Source organism: Pleurodeles waltl, chromosome 12 (assembly GCF_031143425.1).
Source record: "Pleurodeles waltl isolate 20211129_DDA chromosome 12, aPleWal1.hap1.20221129, whole genome shotgun sequence".
NCBI lineage: Eukaryota > Metazoa > Chordata > Amphibia > Caudata > Salamandridae > Pleurodeles > Pleurodeles waltl.
In genome coordinates, this window is record NC_090451.1 from 594661611 (window position 1) to 594683033 (window position 21423).

A 21423-nucleotide genomic window follows, 5' to 3' on the forward strand; every position below is an offset into this window, starting at 1 on the left:
CCATTTCAAAAGTTCTTGTTTTCTGAGTTTTTCTAATTTCATGAACTTTTGCTTAAGTCCTAACTTTACTAGTTATTAAATACTAACATTATTACTGAGAAGTTAACACATTGAATAGACTTGTGCATTATTACAAATTTGGAATACAAATACATGCTAAACACAACACTACATGCACCATGCATCTATATTTTACTTAAGGTACATAAACCAGGTCCATTTCCACCAGGGCGGCCAATTATTTCGGGCATAGGCCCTCTGTTGGACCTGGCCCTTTTTGCAGGGTCACCCCCTAACTTTTTGCCTCCTTCCTCCTATTTTTCCTGACCTGTTTTTGTTGCCTTTTGAACTCTGAGCAGTTTACCACTGCTAACCAGTGCTAAAGTGCATATGCTCTCTGTGTAAATTGTATTATTAATTGGTTTATCCATGATTGGCATATTTGATTTGCTAGTACGTCCCTAATAAAGTGCACTAGAGGTGCATAGGGCCTGTAAATCAAATGCTACTAGTGGGTCTGCAGCACTGGTTGTGCCACCCACATAAGTAGCCCTGTAATCATGTCTCAGACCTGCCACTGCAGTGTCTGTGTGTGTGAAGTTGTAAACTGTAAATTCGACTTGGCAAGTGTACCCATTTGCCAGGCCTAACCCTTCCCTTTCCTACATATGACACCCCTATGGTAGGCCCTAGGTAGCCCCATGGGCAGGGTGCAGTGTATGGTTAAGGTAGGACATATACTAATGTGTTTTATATGTCCTGACAGTGAAATACTGCCAAATTCGGTTTCCACTGTTGCAAGGCCTATCTCTCTCATAGGTTAACCTGGGGGCTGCCTTTAAACATGATTAACGCATAGCTTCCCTATGGGAGCAGATAGACATGTGGAGTTTGGGACCTCTGAACTCACAATTTAAAAATACATCTTTTAGTAAAGTTGGTTTTGAGATTGTGTGTTTGAAAATGCCACTTTTAGAAAGTGGGCATTTTCTTGCTTGAACAATTTTTGTGACTCTTCCTGTTTGTGGATTCTCTGTCTGGGTTAGTTTGACAGTTGGGCTGTTTGCACCTCTCTCCAGATAGTGACACAAAGGGGGCTTGGGTGTAGCCTGCATATTCTGATGAGCCATCTGTGCTAGGAGGGAGGGGACGAGTGGTCACTCGCACCTGAAAGGGCTGCCCTCACACCATGCAGACTCCAACCCCCTGGTGTGTGCCTGAGGCCTTGCCTGGGCAAGGCAGGATTTTACAATCAAGTGCATCTTTCCTTTGAAGTAAGCCTACTTCAAAGGCCAAAATGGGTATAAGAAGAGGACCCAAAACCACAGACTTTAGACACTTATTGGGATAGATACTCTACCTCACAGACACTTCTGGACACAAAACCTGCTGGTGAAGAATCCCTGAACCAGACCTGCCAAGAGGAACTGCCTGGCTGCCCAAAGGACTCACTGGGACTGCTTTTCTGACAAGGACTGCTGCCTTGCTGCTCCCTGACTGTGCTGAGAAGTGGTCTCCAAGGGCTTGGATAGAGCTTGCCTCCTGTTCCCTGAAGACTCAGGACCAAAAAGACTTCACTTCTGCAACTGGACTCCATGTGCAGCGAAAATTAGACGCACAGCCTGCTAAAAACAACACACAGCCTGCCCCGCGGTAAGAAATTCACTGCACGCCAAACCGGAACGACGCAGCGCAACTTCACACGAAGATTGATGCAGCGCCTGCGTTACGACTGGAACTTCAACGCACGGCCCACCGCATCGATGCACAGCCGACTCGGGACGACGCAGCCTGACTTCCAGAGAGGAATCGACGCAGCGTCTGCCGTGGGGAGAAATTTCCACACAGCGCCCACTGGATCGATGCAGCGCTTGTGACTTTGCTCCGCAAGCCCAGGATTCCACGCACAGTCCCCAGGGCACCAGAAACCCCCGCAACCCAAAGAGGAACCAAGTCCCCGTGCTGGAAACCGACCCAAAGCCTTCTCCTGCGTGGAAAATAACCATGCAAGTCAGTGTGCGAAGGGGCTAAATAGACGCACACCTCCCCGTTTTCCACGCATCTTCTCCTCTGCAGTCCCTTGTGGAGATTTTGCGTGCGAACCAGGTACTTTGTGCTCGCAAGAGACCTTCATTGTTTTTAAGAGACATTTATTTGTTTTGCAAAGACTTAGGACACTTTATATCACTTTTTACAGTGCTATCTCAACATCTACTTATTGCATCTTTGATCATTTTGACCTGCATTTATCCAGATAAATATTAAATATTTTTCTAAACACTGTGTGGTGTATTTTTGCGGTGCTATATGGTGTTATTGTATGATTTATTGCACAAATAATTTACACATTGCCTTCTAAGTTAAGCCTGACTGCTCAGTGCCAAGTCACCAGAGGGTGGGCACAGGATAATGTGGATTGTGTGTGACTTACCCTGACTAGAGCGAGGGTCCTTGCCTGGACAGGGGGTAACCTGACTGCAACCAAAGACCCCATTTCTAACACTCCCACAGGACACATTTCTAAATATATTGATGTATATCTAAAACCGTTAGTTCAGAATTTACCGTCTTACATCCGTGACACCAAGCATCTATTTTGCCAATTGGAGGATGTTGATTGGACAACTGACTGTTGCTTTGCCACACTTGATGTCAATTCTGTATACACCTGCATACCATTAGAAATGGGTATGTCTGTTCCCGCCTGTACTCTTTTCACTAGGGATGCTACTTTGTTTGAACACACAGAATTGCTGATTGAACTCATTAGGTTGGTTTTGGAAAACAATGAATTTATACATGAAGGAAAATGGTAAAAGCATATACAGGGTGTGGCTGTGATTGTGGAATCATATTCACTTTGCTACAATGATGTCCATACCAACAATAAATTGATCTCACTACAATCTAACTTACTTGAATGACATTGTTATTGTGGACTGCTCAAGAGTGCTGCAGTATCCTTATAACCATAACTATAACTGCTGAATTTCTGTGGTTTTGTGTGTTCAAAATGTGATCTTAACTATAACTTACTTGTAACCTCTGTTTTTTTTAAGTTAATTTCTATGTTTAAAAAAAAAATTCTATTTCCAAACTATAATAATATCCCTGTAACCTTTGTTTTTTTTCAATTAATTTCTATGTTTTTTTTTATGTTAAGTAATTTTAATTACTTTACATTAATCCAACAACCTGCGGCCAGGCCCTGCAGCCAACCCCCTATAAGCACCAAACCCCCTGCATGCACGGCCTTCAGCCATGTGCAGCAGGGTTTTCTGCACACCTCAGCTGTGCCCGGCTGGGGTTAGCCTGCAGCCCGGCCCTGCGGCCAAGACCCCGTTAAGCAGGCAACCCCGTGCTGCACATGGCCTTGGCAAAGAAAAGAAATAGGGACAGAGTAGGAATACCCTAACCCCTAGCCTTAGTGCTGGGGGCCCCCTGTGGTCCAGCCAGGGCAAAAAATCATTTTTTGAAAAATCATTTTTTGAAAAATGTTTGCCATGAAATTGCAGGTAAAAACAATGAGGCAGGTACCCTCTAACCCTTTTGACCAGGGTAGTAAATGAAAGTAAATTATTGGTGAATACAAGGGGGAAGTAACCTAGACTTCCACGGTAATCCAATGACTAAATAAATCTAAGTGTACAAACAATGTAACATCAATAGTGATTTATTGCATTATGCTTCTTTTTGACACATTATTGTAGACACAAGGTTATACTTGTCTGAATAGGTGCTCCTATTAAAAACAGTGAAAGTGAATATTGTGCAGGGAAGTGAGGGTGATATATACAATATGTACAACAGGTGGTTTAAGAATAATATGGACTTCATGCGGTTTCGTCAGTCCGGGAAGCCCTGAAGTCACGTGGTGTACTCCGGTCTGGGGGTCAGTTCTATTGGTATAGTATTCAGTGTTGTGTATTCAGGGTTTTTTGAACACTGAGGGCCCTTCACAAATGTAGGCTGGGGCTCACGATATCTGAGAAACAATAAATGTACGAGCAAGCCTGAGTATAGGTGTCTGTGAGTAAAGTAGCATAGTCAAATTATATGTGTCTGCACTTACTGCTCAATATGCATCTGGGAAGTCTAATCTTGTGGCCAGGGCGAGTCATCTGACGCCGTACGTTTACTCGTGGAGCTTCCTTTCTATTTACTGTAAGCCGCACATATGAGCGACGTACCGGCCTAAGTGGGAAATTGCAACCATTTTGGAGCGATCAAACGCTTCTGTGATTGGTCCATGGAGGAACCAATCAGGGATAAGAAAACAATGTGGTGTAGCAGCATTAAACCAAAGCCACCAGCGCTGGAGCCAGGAAGGGAAATGTTCCCTTTCTGGTCCACTGTAAATACGTGTACAAATTTGGGCCTGTGTTCATTTGAACTATAAGAAAGGGAAGAGGTCCCTTTCTGGTCCGTGTAGAGCGCGATTTGTCAACATAGCTCACGGGGATATGCAGACATGAGGGGAGGCCTGATCTTAGTCTGGAACGCTTCTCAACCATGGCGTTGTGCCGCACATGTGTTCATTTAAAGAGTAGGAAAGGGGAGAAGTCCCTTTCTGGTTCGAGTGGAGCGCGTTTTGACAAAATAGCTTACGGGGATGTGCAGACTTGCGGGGAGGCTTGAATTTAATTGGGAATGCTTCTCACCTGTAGCGTTGTCAGGAGTCGCTGATCACTACGTGGGGCTATCTATGAGGCTATCAAGGTCCTATACTGAATGAATAAGGAAAGTATACATGGGGCTCTTGCAGATGACTATGGGCAAGTGGGCTATTAAAAAGGTACATCGGATTGTAGTCCTGAACAAGACGTATGACAACGTGCACATGGCGGCAGAGGATGGGTACTATGTGTTCATAGGAGGTTGCTCTGGTGGATCTTCATGTAGGAAATAGTGACAAAAAGGGGCACTTCAGTAAGCGGCCTGGGGTATATGTATATGTAATATAGGTCTCAGAGGGCGGTGTGGCGCCAATCCTCTATCATGTTTAATCCTTCTTTAATGGTGCCACGTTTCTTAATCCAAAATAACTCCCGCTTTGATAAGATATATTCTTTGTCTCCTCCCCTTAGTCGCAAGGAGATTTGTTCCACTATTTTACATTTTATGTCATTGCAGTTATGTTGTAGTGTTTCGTAGTGTTCTACTAGTAGGGCACCTGTTGTTTTTTATTTAATCCTGCTTTTATGTTGCAGGATTCTGCATTTAACTTTCTGTGTAGTTTTTCCAATGTAAAGCAATCCGCAGGGGCACCAAATTGCATAGATAACATTGTCTGTGTTACAGTTGGTGAATTTAGGTAGGGTGAATGTATAGTTTTATGACGGAATTCTGTGGTGTCTTACATGCCGCACAATTGCTGCATTTGTAGTGGCCCACTACGGCTGGTAAATCCCATAGTGTATTAACCTTTCTTTTGGGCGTATGTGGTAGTAGTGTGCAAGTGAGGGTGTTTTCAAGGTTTCTGCCTTTTTTGAAGAAAAGAGCTGGGCTTCCTGTGTGTGGAGGTGTTCCTTAATGAGTGTCCAATGATGTAAAATTCTTTTCTTTATGTCGTTACTGGCCGGGCTGTATGTGGTAACATATGCTAGTCTGTTGCATTCTTGTTTCAGTTGTTTAGGTTCTAAAAGAGCTTCTCTATGGTTGTACCACGCACGTTTCCTTGCATTTTTCACAAGCCTTTTAGGGTAGCCTCTTTCGACTGATCTCTTGATTAAGATGTCAGATTCTCTGAAGTAGTCTGATCTCCTTGTTCAGTTTCTCTGAATACGGAGGAATTGCCCAAAATGGAGGTTATCTCTCAGGCCTCTCGGGTGGTGGCTGGAGTAATGTAGCAGTGTGTTTCTCTCCGTAGGTTTGCGATATAGTGTCACAAAGAGTTTATCTCTTTCTACCCCTATTTTGAGATCTAGAAAGGGGATGTTTTCTCTATTGGACTCAATGGTAAACTGGATATCTTTAGATTTACCATTCAGCCATGTGTGGAAATCTTGAAGTTCGATTATAGAACCACGCCAAATAAGCAATACATCGTCAGTGTATCTTGACCATTTTCGCATATGGTGTAGGAAAGGGTTTGCTTGGTTGAAGATGTTTTGGGTCTCATATTCTGCCATATAGAGGTTAGCCAGGTTTGGTGCAAATGCAGCTCCCATGGCCACTCCTTTGGTCTGGTAGTAAAACCTATTATTGAACAAAAAGTAATTTTTGCCCATGGCTATTTCCATCATGAAAATGAGGAACCATGTTGGTACTTGTACCGGTTGAGTCCGAGATTCAAGTATTATGGTTAGTGTTCTTAAGGCTTGTTGTTGGGGAATGTTGGTATACAGGGATTGTATATCCATTGTGACCAGTATCTCACTATCAGGAGAAAAATCTATCCCTTCATATAGCATAATAACACTGCATACTATCCCTGATTTATGCTTTAGTCAGGGGCACAAATGGTTTGATGAACAAATCCAGGTGTTGGCACAGTGGTTCTAAGATAGAGCCACATCCCGATACAATTGGTCTACCAGGTGGGTTTACCAAACTCTTGTGTATTTTGGGTAGAGTGTATATTACGGGGATGCAAGGGTCTTTTTTGTTGAGGTATTGGTGTTCCTTTTTAGTAACAAAGCCTTGGTCTACCCCCATTGTGGTGAGTTCCAATATTCGTTCTCTCAGCAGTTTGGTGGGATCCGAAACGATCTCCCTGTAACAATTTTTGTTGCTTAATTGTCTAAGTATTTCTTGTTGGTAATCATTTATATCTTGCAATACTACCCCACCGCCTTTATCTGCTGCCTTAATTACTAGGTCTTGTTTGTCTTTTAGGTGTTTTAGGGCTGTGTTTTCTTCGTAGGTGAGGTTGAATTTAACATAGCTCTGCTTAGTGCTTAAAGATTCAATATCTTTTAAAACAACTTTCTCAAAAGTTAATATTTCAACCGGCATGGAGGTTGAAGGTGGAATAAATGTCGAAGGTGGTCTGAGGCCTGTAGTGCTCTGAGAACCCTGAATGGGATTACCTTTAAAGAAATTACTTAGACAAATGCGTCTGAAAAATCTCAAAAAAGTTTGGGCGAGCTGTGGGTACAAATGGTATACCTTTGCTTAGTACTGAGATTTCGTGTGGTGTCAAATGATGGCTTGAGAGGTTGAATATGGGGCCATGCTAGTCGGTAGGCTGATGTCAACCGTATTATTTCTTTTTGTAAGGTCAGTGTGATCTGATAAGGGTAACACAGGATGGGGGGGTTGTCAGTTTCCACGAGTATTGCTGGAGTCTGGTCTGGCATTCTCTGTGGGGTTCTTGGAAATGTACACGCCCCCTGTTCCTCCCTCTGCTTCTCCCTCTTCTCTCTCTCTGTCTGTTGTCCTCTCCTCGGCCCCTCCCTAAAAAACACAGGCGCAAATTTGTATGCCTATTTACAGCGGACCACAAAGGGAACATTTCCCTTCCTGACTCCAGCGCTGGCAGCTTTGGTTTAATGCCGCTACACCACATCGTTTTCTTATCCCTGATTGGTTCCTCCATGGACCAATCACAGAAGCGTTTGATCGCTCCAAAATGGTTGCAATTTCCCACTTAAGCTGGCACGTCGCTCATACTTGCGGCTTACAGTAAACGGAAAGGAAGCTCCATGAGTAAACGTTCGGCGCCGGATGACTCGTCCTGGCCACAAGATTAGACTTCCCAGATGCATATTGAGCAGTAAGTGCAGACATATATAATTTGACTATGCTCCTTTACTCACAGACACCTATGCTCAGGCTTGCTCGTACATTTATTGTTTCTTAGATATTGTGAGCCCCAGCCTACATTTGTGAATGGCCCTCAGTGTTCAAACAACCCTGAATATACAACACTGAATACTATACCAATAGAATTGACCACCAGACCGGAGTACACAACATCCTCGGGCTACATTGAACCACTCAACATGTAAGTAGTCACCAGCTACCTTATGATCACACTTCCTATTTTCTAATGTATAAATAGAGTACCATACTGTACGTCATTTTCCCATCAGGAAGATGTCCCAGACCACCATCTCCCACGGCCAAATACATTATATAAAAGGGGGCGGGGAACCATGCAGCTCCCCTCCTTGGGCCAATTTCGGCCATGGGGAGCCCATCCTCTGGGACCTGGCCACCATTACCTGGGTGCCATGGCCTCACAGAGGGCGCCCAGTGTACATCATTGGGGATCTCGGCGGGTGAGCCTCAAGGCTTCTGTGGTCCCAGCTGGCTCCCCGCGTTCTGCAGCAGCACAGGTTTCATCTGTTTTCCTGCCTGCTTGGCAGTCGGCAGAGAAACAGATGAAATCTGTGCTTCCAGCAAGGGGAAACAGTTTCACAGATTTCTTTGCACCATTTTTCTCGGCACTTTTAACAGCTGTTCAGAGCAGGCATTGAAAGGGGGCATACCATTGAAAATAATGGGCCCCTATGTACTCTGCAGGAGTAGCACCGAAATGTTGCTGCTGCTCCTGCAGAGTATACCGATAACGTTAAAACAATGATGCTATTGCCCCCCCCACCCTGCACCATGGTGTGCCATATTTTAAATACGGCCCACACGTGGTGGCAGTAAGGGGGTCACGAAGAGGCACAAGCAAGGTGGCGCTGCGCTTGGTGCAGTACCACTTTTCTTAAATCGCCCCCTTAGTATTTGCTCTCAATAATAGAAATTCAGCAGTTATAGTTATACTTATCTTAAGAAACTGTAACTCGTGCCCTAAGGTAACTATAGCTCGCGCCCTCGCCATGCACTGCTAATGATCCTACATATTGCATCAGTAATGCTATCCTCTATGACATCATTAATAATATCTCTACAACATTTGCAATCAATTTATTGATGAGAAAACTGCGCATGGCGGGGCACGAATTATATTTACTTTAGGGTAAGAGGCCCTCCCCTCCCCTTTAAAATAAATAAAGCCATGGGGAGGGGTTCTCCAGGGTCAGGCTCTGTGGTCAAACCCCTACCGCACACAGCCAAAGGCTGTGTGCAGCATGGGGTTGGCTGCCTTTGGGGAAGTTGGCCACATGTCCTTGCCGCAGGCCAGGCCATGTGGCCAACTCACCACTGCGCATGGCCAAAGGGGCTGGCTACATGTCGGGGGGTAAGCCACAGGCCAATAACCCCAGCTGCTCACAGACTTCAGTAATTAAACTTTGCTTTATGTTAAAACGCCTACAAATTCAGAGAAAAAAAACAAAGGTTAAAATAACAATATAGCTAGATGTGATAGAAAGATCTGTTTTTTGTTTTTTATAAAATACAATTGGAAATTCACTGAAAAAAACAAATGTTAAAATGTAATGTTATAGCTAGGTAAATTCGTCCCCAATGCACTGCTTATGACCTCACATAATACATCACTCGTGACATGTACTATGACATTATTTATGACATTACTGATGACATCTTAAATGACATCATTGATGTCATCACTGATGATATCATACAAGCTTTTTTTGTGCACATTGCTCTAAAACCGGGTATAGCATTAGAGCTATGAAAGTAAGTGGAAAATTGCTCGAAATAATATGAAGCATCGTTACTGCTATCATTCATACAACCCACCATAGGTAAAGAAAGCTTGTGTTATGTGCAACATTGGCCCCATACCATACACTTCATGGATAGCCAAGTTCATGTTGACTATGAACCACAGAGGGTAATCTATCCTGCTGATGGTGTTCAATCTGTAAACATCTATTCAGGGAATACCAAGGGGCATATTTAAGAGCCCCTAGCGCCTCCCTGCGCCACATTAGTATTATTTTCCTTTACGTTAATGTGGTCTAATGAGGCCACAATTCCATGCCATATTTACAGAGTGGCACAATGCATGCATTACGCCCCTTTGTAACCCTTTGCGCTACATTATGCCTGCACCAGGCATAATGTATGCAAAGGGGGCATTCCCCCATCTAAGAGATTTCTTTACATTATTTTCTTTGGCACTTTTAGGAGGCACATCATTGATTACAATGGGCCTCAATGGGCTTTGCAAGATTTAGCGCCAACATTTTTTACTCTAATCCTGCAAAGCTCCAGACTAGCATCAAAAATTATGATGCTAGTCCCCTAACTACCGTCATGGTGCACCAGATTTTAAATATGGTGCAAACAGGGTGGCGTTAGGGGGCACTAAGGGGTGCAATAAAAGTGGCACTGCACTGTGTGCAGCTCCACTTTTCTTAAATATGCCCCTAAGTTCTTCCAGATACTGAAGCCCTGTTACATAACTAATGCCCTACAATGGGCAGCCTTTACCTGTATCACACTCCTGACAGTCACTGAACTTACATTAATAAATGAAGGCTATATGAGTAGAAAAGTGGGTAGTGTTAATGCTATTTACATTATGGAGAGCCTTTACTCTGTACCACACTGTTTGCAGACAGTGAAAATCTCATGAGAAACACGCCACAGAGTATTAAAACATATCTACTAAGAACAATGTAGACTTTATGCAAAACTTGTCCAAAGACCGACTATTCACTTAAAATAACTAGGATCTGAAGGTGCTAAAGATCATAGTACCTGCATCCTTCAGAACACAAAGAAGCATGTGTACATAGGTAGTACCTGGTGCACACAGGCTGCTTGCAATTCTTAGTATGTAGATGCTTGCCCTGCTGGAAACTTTCTCTGCAGTACCAAAAAAGCATGTGGAACAAAATGAACACAACCCATCACCTGACAGAGTTAATCTCCAATACAAAGATTTATAACCTGTTTAATACCGTTTTTAAAACCTAAGTTGCATTACCACACAATTTGTAAATACCATTACCTGGGCACAGGCTGTACAAAATTAGGTATAAAAGCATTATGCTAGTTACCTGCCACCATGTAAACCATAAAAAACTAATACACTTGTTGGGCATGTCATCAGTGATATCATGAATGATTTCATAGAACATGTCGTGAGTGATGTAATATACGAGGTTATACCCAGTGAATGGCGGGGCCACAGGTTATAACGCCGCTAAATATAACAGGTGAATTTAAGTTTTTTTTTAGTTCAAAATTTTAATGTTGTCAATGACATATTTAGAAAACTATAACGTTACTTAGAGATACAAATTCCTCTGATTTTGCTTGCTAATAACTTTGCCACTGTTTGATTAATCTTCATGAAACCTGTGGACCTATTGCTTTTTCTACATTGGCAGATGATGCAAAGTTTCACGGAGATTCTTCAAGGATGTGCAAAGAAAATAGCGTGGTCCCAAAACTTGTTTTTCTACCAATGCATTTTCCATAGACTTTGTACTTAGGCGTAGCCAGAAAACAGGCGGTCTAATTTCATGGACATTTTGCAGGCATATATTATATGGAGTGTAAACATGACTTTTTGGTAGTAAAAGTAAGTTTGGTAAGTATGTTTACGCTTATAGGTATTTTTAAACTTATAAGGCACTAAAACATATTGATGTTTCAGGCCACAGGATACCGCAGTAATTTTGCAGTTATTTTGCAATAGATGCCAATGACAGGGCAGTGTATGATTGGCTAAATGCTGCCTTTAAAAAAGTAAAAAGTCAGCCATGTTGTTTTACCATACTTTGGTTGTGTTCTGGGTAAGGGCCTTAGGTAAAGATAAGTAGTAGGTTTTATATTTTTTCCAGCCTAACACTTTATAGAGACGGCAATAGGTAGGGAACATTATTTATAAGTTTGTATGTTTTAAAACAAAAGTGTAACAGGGTACTGCAGTATCACCTAGAAGTACTGCGTTACTTAAAAAAAATTGAAAACAATATGTAAAAATATAAAAACACAATGTACTACACTATATTTCACAAATACAGTGCACAACAGTATATTTTAAATTGTTATATATTTTCTATAAAAAATTATCATAGTAATATTGAATTACCTAGAAAGTAGTGCGCTGCTTAAATTTTTTTTTTTTAAAACAAATACTCTGCATTAAACTGTATTTCACCCATATAGTGCACTGCAATGTATTTTTAGTTTTTGCATATTTATTTTTTTATTTTTTCCTGGGACACCACTGTACTTTTTAGGTACTAGCGTACTACTCTGAAACTTTTAAAAAATATCTACTAAAATATAAATAATTTTCCCTAAATATTACTACTAAAATAAACTGGACATAGGTAGGAAACAACAATAAAACCTACTACTTACCTATGTCTAAAACCCTCACCTGGAACACAGACAAAGAGCCTCATTATGAGTTATGCGGTCCGTGGACTGCCATGGCAGTGGTTGTGGTGCAACCAACATCGGCTTGGCGGATGGACCGCTGTATTAAGAGTCATACAAGCCTACGGAGCAAAGACTGCCGCAGTTTTACCAGCCCCGCCAGGTAGCACAGACTGCCGCAAGCAAAAACAAGCTACCACCTCCAGTGCATACTCCTCAGCACACACTCCCTCGTCAAGCATGCAGTAGAAGTCTGGGACCTCCTCGACTTGACCGCCCTGGACGTCGGCTTCTTCACAGAGACATGGATCACCCCCCACTTCGGCCCCAGACATCGTCACAGCCATCCCGGACAACTACGAAATCATCCACAAGGACAGAGCCAACAGGCCTGGAGGAGGCATTGCCATAGTCTGCAAGAACACCCTCCGCCTGACAACCACCAACGAGTCACAGTCTTAGCCAACCCATAAACACCTTCACTTCCAGATTCAGACCAACCCCAACTCCTCCCTCCATGGCACACTCATCTACAGGCCGCCCGGACCACGACCCCAATTCTGTGAAGACATCATCGACCTCTTCACACTCAAGCTCTCACATTCTCCAACTACATCCTACTCGATAACCTCAACTTCCACTGTGATATCCACGATGACCCCAACACCACAAACCTCTTGGACAAACTTGCAACACTCGGCCTCAAACAACTTGTGAAAGTCCCCATCCAGGGAGCCGCACACATCTTCGACCCCGTCTTCTCAGCAGGGAACAACATCACCATCTCTCACACCACCAAACACCATTGGATTGACCACAAGTGGGTCTACTTTACCTTCAGAACACTGCACGCCACAATGCCCCCACCCCCTCGGCAGACGCTGGGGCAAAGTTACAGAAGCACAACTCACCAACACTCTCAACCACCCCCTCCCGCCACCGGACGCATTAGACGCTAATGAAGCCACACACAATCTACACTGCTGGTTATCGTAATATACTGAGGTTGGTGAATTTAGTAATACAGCCTTAATATTTTAATACATTTTTTTACTATTTTTTAGGATTGTATCTGTTTTTATAAATATTTTGTAAGAATTACTACCCAGGAGTTCATATACAGTTTGCTTCTCCCACGTTTTGCAGGAGTTTTGCTTGCTCGCTGACCTCTAGGCCCGTGTTCAGTGGCCCGGTCAGCAGAACAAGTTCTGCCTCAGCTTTTGTTTTTTTTGGCGTTGCCCCCCCTTACCTTACCTCCTTCCACCTGTCCCTCCATTTTCTACATTGTCTCTGGTTGCCAGTCTTCTTTGCAGCCGCCATTTTTTACCGCTGCTGAAAGGTTAGCGGTCTAGCTGCCGCTATCCCTATAATCAGGGCCACATAAAGAGCACGATGTTGCGGATGTGCAGCGGGCATGCCGCACCAAAGGCGTGCCTAGGGCAAACCCATCTGTGCCCGTCCGCGCCAGGACGGGCCCAGGGGCCAAACCCCTTAGTCCTATCAGGAGAAAGGAGCCCTCTTATTCCTCAGAGGCTCTTCATTTGCTTAGGCTGCCTCCCTCTGAATTATGCCAGTCCTGTCCAGATCCTAGTAATAATAAGTGGTCTTGCTCCTCCTGCAGTGGTCCCCCCAACTCAAAGTGGCTGCACGCCCAGCATTCAAGGTAGACTCACACAGTTTTGCTGGCCAATTGTCGATCTTTGCTGGCTCATAAACTTGATATCAATCTCCTCCTGAGTGATGTCTCACCTACAGCTTTGTTTTTGACTGAAACATGGCTGCATGAGGATTCTTTGCCTGATATCAACTTGGCATTACCCCAAGGATATCTAATAACAAGGTTAAATAGAAGGACCTCGAGAGGGGGTGGAATTGCCATTATCTAAAAAGAATCTATTAAGCTTATATCCCGGCCTCTTCAGCTAACCGACTGTGAAAGTATGTTTTTTTTCGATGTCACTAAATCCCCAATTTACATTTTCTGGAGTTTTGGTATATTGTCCTCTTGGCCCCTAGGATAAATTTTTGCACTCCTCTTCGGATCAGCTTGCTGAATTAATATGTAAAAGACCCAATTTTACTATTTTAGGTGATTTTAATATTCATATAGACAACCTAGATAACCTGGCGGCTAGATCCCTCCTTGCTGACATGGAGGTATTGGAACTGGGTCAATTGGTCAGAGGCCCCACCCATGATAAGACACACTATTGACTTTGGCCCTCATTACAACCCTGGTGGTAAATCCCGCTTACCACCGTGCTAAAGGCCGCCAACCTACCGTGGCCGCGGCGGAAATCTGCTACAGGTATTATGACCCCCATCTCGTAATCTGCCAAAATACAGACACCCACACAAGTCCGCCACACCAAAGGTCAGTGATAAACTAACGATAGCAAAACCTACACCGTCACGCCAACAGTAAAACGCCCACACTATCACGACCCTCGAATCAACGCGCCGGTCTTTCAACCGCGGTAATCCAATGGCGGTACACACCGCTGCGCTCAAAATACACACACATTTACAAAACACAATTCCAAATACACACACCTGATACACATACACACACCACACACACAAACCCACACCACTATAAAACACACACACACATTACCCACAACCCCTTATAACAAATTGTTTTGAAGACGTACAGAGAGAGAGAATAGCAAACACACCACTAGCATCCACAGGCACACAACACCATCACTCATACAACATCCACGCACCTCAAAGAACACACACCAACACAACACATCACACAGCACAACAAACAGCACCTCACACATCACCCACTCCACATTATGGCATCCCAAAGACACCACAGGTTTTCTGAAGAGGAGCTCAGGGTCATGGTGGAGGAAATCATCCGGGTCGAACCACAGCTTTTCGGGTCACAGGTGCAGCAGACCTCCATTGCTAGGAAGATGGAGCTATGGCAGAGAATCGTCGACAGGGTCACCCCAGAACACGGGATGACATTAGGAAGAGATGGAAAGACCTACGGGGGAAGGTGCGTTCCGTGGTTGCAAGACACCAGGTAGCAGTACAGAGGACTGGTGGTGGACCCCCACCTCCTCCCCCACAGCTAACAACATGGGAGGAGCAAGTCTTGGCAATCATGCACCCTGAGGGCCTCGCAGGAGTAGCAGGAGGACTGAACTCTGGTAAGGAAAACTTTACTACTACATCCCCTACCCCACCTGCATGTCATCACATACCCCCACATTCACCATCACCCCCATCACTCCAACACCTCACATATGCCCCACCATCACAACCCACCCATCCCAATACCAAGCCCTGCAAGCAACACCTATGCATGGACCCCCATCACCAAAGCATGTCCAGTACAGATACCCACCCAGACCCCAAAATCACTAATCACACAAGGGCAAACACAATAATGCAAGCACAGGAGTAGAGGGTAACTCACCCATTGCACAAGATGGCACACACAGATACAATAACTACGCATTTACACCCCAAAAGGACCCATACCCAACTCACTGGACAGGAGTTGCCAGACATTTCCAGTCCGCCCACAGAAGAAGCCTACAGTAATGACAGCAGCTCTGCACGCCTGGATCAAGATGACCAGCCCGGCCCATCAGGGACCTCTGGACAGTCGGTTATCCTGCCACAGTCACAAACCACCACTGAACCTCCCCTCAGGAAACACCACCACAGCACCCACCCAGCGGGCCCATCCCTCTGTCCCCAGGACAGGTCAATCAGCAGTGTGTCCACTACTACAGGGACCCCAGGCAAACCCACCAACCCAAGACAATCAGGGACCTGGGGTCAGTGGCAGTGGGCACACGGTTCAGAGGACAGAGGCACAGGATAACAGGGACACTGGGAGGACTGCTGTATGACAGGGGGAGGACAGGCCCAGGTAAACCACTCTCTACGAGGCACTCTCCAACATCATGGGAGCATACCATAATTCCCAGGAAACCATGGGCACAGTACTGGCCAAATTTCAAGAGACCCATGGGCTGCAGGAAGAACACTACCTAGGGATCAGGGAGGACTTGAAGTCCATCAACACCACCCTGGTCACCATTGCAGGGGTGCTGGCAGACATGGCCAACACCATGAGGGACACAGTGGCACACAAACGGGCCCCTGACACTAGCCTGAACGATGAACAGCCCTCTACCTCTGCCGACGCTAGTGGACAGGAGGTCCTGCCACAGGATCAACAGGCCACCTGCACTCCACCCCCTGCAGAAGGAGAACCACCCGCAAACGGTACCTGAGATCCAGGAACAAGACAGAGAACATTGCCAAGACCTCCGCCAGGAAATAACACTCTCCTGATTGTCACGCTTTTGTCCCACTTTATCACCCTGACAACTTTGAACTGCCATTACTCCACTTCCTGTGCCCCCTTGGACAATGCAGCTGTGATACCAAGAGACTGGACTCTACCATGGACATTCCTCCACCATCACCCCAGCCCACTGCACAGCCCCCTCCACTTATTAGCACAGAAATAAACACCCTTGAATCACAAATCAATCTGGAGTCAGTCTGTGCTTTCACAAATGTGTAATTGCAACCTCTCAGAAATATAGCAATGTCAATGTTCATGTTCACATACCAATCTTCAACAGTTGTTGGTCATCAGTAAACATAGCAGAAGGCAGAAAGTGTGACCCAGACGTGTGAAATGGAAAGCCAAAGTGACATGTCAGGGTCCATACACAGAGGTAAAAAGGCAGATTCAGGCAATGTCCAACAGTAGTATGATATGAGAGGAGCCGTGCCAGTCTCTTACCTGTGTCTCACTGGAAGTATTGCATGATGATGTTGTTTCGGTTGTCTATATCTTCTTCTTCTGCCTCCTCTTCTTCACTGTCCACAGGCTCCACAGCTGCCACAAGACCAACATCAGGCCCATCCTCCTGCAGAAAAGGCACCTGGCGTCGCAAAGCCAGGTTGTTGCAACATACAGCGTGCTTCACTGTAGCGTTCCTCTGCCCTTGTCCTGGGATTCCTCACGGGGGTCAGTAGCCATGACAGGTTGGGGTAACCAGAGTCACCTGCAAATATCGAGGGACAACTGTTGGACATACTCCAACCCTTAGGGACTCTCCCATACCCAGGCACCTACGTCAACTGTGTTGGGACCTTGGGCTCACCTATTAGCCACACACGGTGCCTCTGGAGTTGCCCCATCACATAAGGATGCTGCTATTCCTCAAAATGTAAGGGTCATGCACTGAGCCAGGATACTTGGCATTCACATGGGAGATGTACTGGTCTGCCAAACACACTCATCTGCACATTCATAGAATGGTAGCTTTTGCGGTTTCTGTACACCTGTTCATTCCTGCGGGGGGGGACAAATGTCACATGTGTACCATCAATGGCACCAATGATGTTGGGGATATGTCCCAGGGCATGGAAGTTACCTTTCACTGTGGGCAAATCCTCCACCTGGGGCAAACCTATGTAGCTGCGCATGTGTTTCAGCAGGGCAGACAACACTCTGGACAACACGTTAGAGAACATTGGCTGTGACATCCCTGATGCCATGGCCACTGTTGTTTGAAAGGACCCACTGGCCAGGAAATGGAGTAATGCCAGGACCTGCACTAGAGGGGGGATTCCTGTGAGATGGCAGATAGCTGACATCAGGTCTGGCTCCAACTGGGCACACAGTTCCTGGATTGTTGTACGATCAAGTCTGTATGTGACTATGACATGTCTCTCTTCCATTGTCGACAGTTCCACCAGGGGTCTGTACACCGGAGCATGCCGCCATCTCATCACCTGCCCCAGCAGATGTGCCCTATGGAGGGGAACAGCAAGCAGAGAGTCATCCAACACTGAGGTATCACAAATTGTTATTTGCTGAAAATGTATTAATCTGCAATGTGCCTGTAACTGTGTGTATACCAGGCCTAGATAGGTGTGACACAGTTATTATTAATGCCATGTGACTCCCTGAAATGGCGGCTGCCTGACCTGTAAGGTGGGACAAGGGGATATGAGGTAATTGCGCTAGTGTTGTACACCGTCGCTGTGGGCGGTGGAATACCGCGGCCAAAATCAGAATTGGTTAACATTGGGCCCTGTGGGTCCCAAGAGCCAATGACGATGTACACCAGCCGTGACGGTACGCACCGCTGCAGCCGTGACCGCCATTTTCTGTCTATTCCCTCTCTTGATACCTGACCTTCAACAGGAGAGGACCTAGACTGCAAGTGCTGCTGTGACCTGAGTCTGGAAGCGACAATGGCTACAGTGTCTGGGGAAAGGGCCACTGCCTTCACCGCAGAGGAGTTGGACAAGCTGGTGGCTGGGGTCCTCCCCAGTACACGCTACTCTACGGTCCTCCAGACAAACAGGTGAGTACACTGTGAGCATGATGCATGGCACATAAATGTATGGAGTGGCGTGGATGGAAGCTACAGGGGGGGTCAGAGGCCAGCATGTGAGGATGGTGAGTGTATGCTTTTCAGGGCCAGGGTGGGAGGTTTGTGGCCAATGAGTAAGAAGAACCGGACGGGGGAGTAACATCCATTCTTACTTCACTTTTCCTCTAGGTCAGCGCCCACCAGAAGAAGGGTATTTGGCATTCCATCGCCAAGGAAGTGTGGACCCTGGGTGTCTACCATAGACGGAGCACCCACTGCTGCAAAAGATGGGAGGAACTGCTCTGCTGGACCAAGAAGACGGCAGAGACCCAGCTGGGGATGGCCTCCCAACGTGGAAGGGGTGCCCATCGCACCATGACCCCCCTGATGGACTGGATCCTGGCGGTGGCATATCCGGAGTTGGATGGGCGCTTGAGGGCATCACAGCAGCCACAAAGGGGTGAGTACAATCTCATTCAGCTTACTCTGCGTGCATTATGAGGTTTCTGGGTGGGGGAAGTGGGCTGTGGGTTCCCCTAGGCCAAGGCAAACGCGCCAAGGTAGATCCATTTTTTGGCAGTCTCAGTGGCTCTCCAACCCAAAAGTGGTAGTGGCCCTCTACACTTAGTCAGGCCCCTGAGGGTTCCTGCTGTGCATCAAATGGGTCTAGGCAGAGTCCCCCATGGGCATGTGCTTTTCCCCTGAACTGTTAGTGCATGGGCTAGTGCATAGGGCTGCTCCCTGTGTGTTTTGTCCGCCAACGGTAGTGGTGTTGCAGGCATTGACCATGTGTCTCTTATGTCTTTTGTCCCCTTTTTGTTTTGTCACCCTGTCCTTGTGTGCATTAGCATCATCTGGCGGAGGAGCATTGGCACCGGAGATGAGGGAGCTGCAACCCACATGGCCCCTGAGGGTGAATTTACGGAGTCTGAAGGCACCAGTGGGACGGAGGGCGAGGGGAGCTCCACGACGGGGACAGGAGGAGACACCAGCGACAGCGACTCCTCCTCTGATGGGAGCTCCTTTGCCGGGGCGGGCAACTCTGTGCTCACCTCATCAACAGGTACAGCCATCACCCCCCTACCAGCACCACCCTCCCAGCAGCCCCTCAGCGTGGTTCCCCTGCCTGCTCACCCAGGAGGGTGGGCATCTCCTTCGCACCAGGCACCTCAGGCCCTGCCCCAGTCAGACCTGCTGCCCTTAGTGAGGAGGCTATTGACCTCCTGAGATCCCTTACTGTTGGGCAATCAACCATTCTGAATGCCATCCAGGGTGTTGAGAGGCATTTGCAGCAAACAAATGCATACCTGGAGGGCATTCATTCTGGTATGGCAGCCCAACAGAGAGCATTTCAGGCTCTGGCCTCTGCACTGATGGCAGCCATTGTCCCTGTGTCCAGCCTCCCCCCTCCAACTTCCACTACCCAGACCCAGTCCCCTCTACCTCAGCCTATCCCAAGCACACCATCAGACCAGCATGCACACGCATCAACACACAAGAGTGGACATGGCAAACATAAGCACCACACATCCCACAGGCACTCACACAAGCACCATCCCCATGCAGACACGCCAACATCCACTGCCTCCACTGTGTCCCCCTCCTCCACGTCCTCCTTCTCCCTCCCAGTCTTGTCTCCACTCACACCTGCATGCACTACATCCTCAGTCACTACCTCCATCACCAGCACGCCATCACCGCTCACGTGCAATCACCACCCCCACTACCACTTACACGTCCCCTGTGTCCTCTCCCAGTTTGTCTGTTAGCCTTCCTCCCAAAGTACACAAACGCAGGCACACACCCACTCAACAGCCATCCACCTCATAACAGCCTCCAGCCCATGCACCTTCACCCAAACTCAGCAGACTTGCACCTCCTGCAACACTACCTCTTCCTCCACTCCCAAACCCCCTTCATCTTCCCTTCCCAGTGTGTCTAAAAAACCTTTCCTGGCTAACATTGACCTCTTCCCTACCCCCCCCCCCGTCCTTCCCCTAGCCCCAGGATGTCCAGATCCCTGCCCAGCACCTCAGCCACCAAATCCTCCAGCACTGTGGTCCCTGCAAGTCTAGTAACATCGCGGGCGGCACCCATCAGGGCTGCCAGTGTGCCACCTAGCAAGGCCAAGGATCACCCTATTCCGCCACCTGCCAAAGTTAAGAAGGGGCCCACATGCTGTAGGGAAATGCTGCACCAACCAACTAGCAAGGCCTCCTCCAAGACAAAGGGGACAGTGCCAAGGTCCCTGCAGCGACTTCCAAGGTGGGGAAGGAACACAAGGGTAAAGGGAAGTCAGCTCAGAGCACGTAGCCTCCGGCTAAGGGACTGGTGTCACCCCTTCTGCCAAACAGAACAGCAACCTGTACGACAGTGGACACCGCCGCAACCACCGCCACCTGCACCGCCACCTACACCGCCACCTACACTGCCACCTGCACGTCTGCTGCCTCAGCAACAGTCCCCAGCATCATCCCCAGTGGGCAGCCATCTGATGCTGCAGGAGACGCCCTGCTGTCTCCCTCCACAGGTGCTGACACATGCACCACCAGCAGCATCTACGCCACAGACACCGCCGCAACCACCACCACCTGCCCCGCGACGTGCACAGACAGTGCCACCACAGCCGGCATGGACAACATTTCCAGTGGGCAGCTGTCTGAGGCTGCAGGAGACGTCCTGGACCCTGCACAGACTACATGAGGCACCACAACCAGCACTGTTAGTACCAGCAGTTGGCAGGCAAAGTCACAGCAGGATGGAGTGTGTCTCTGACTCCATGGAGTATCATGCTACCTGTTCCCAGGACATCTCGTGGCACACACACCCAGGTGAGGGAATGGGAACTGCC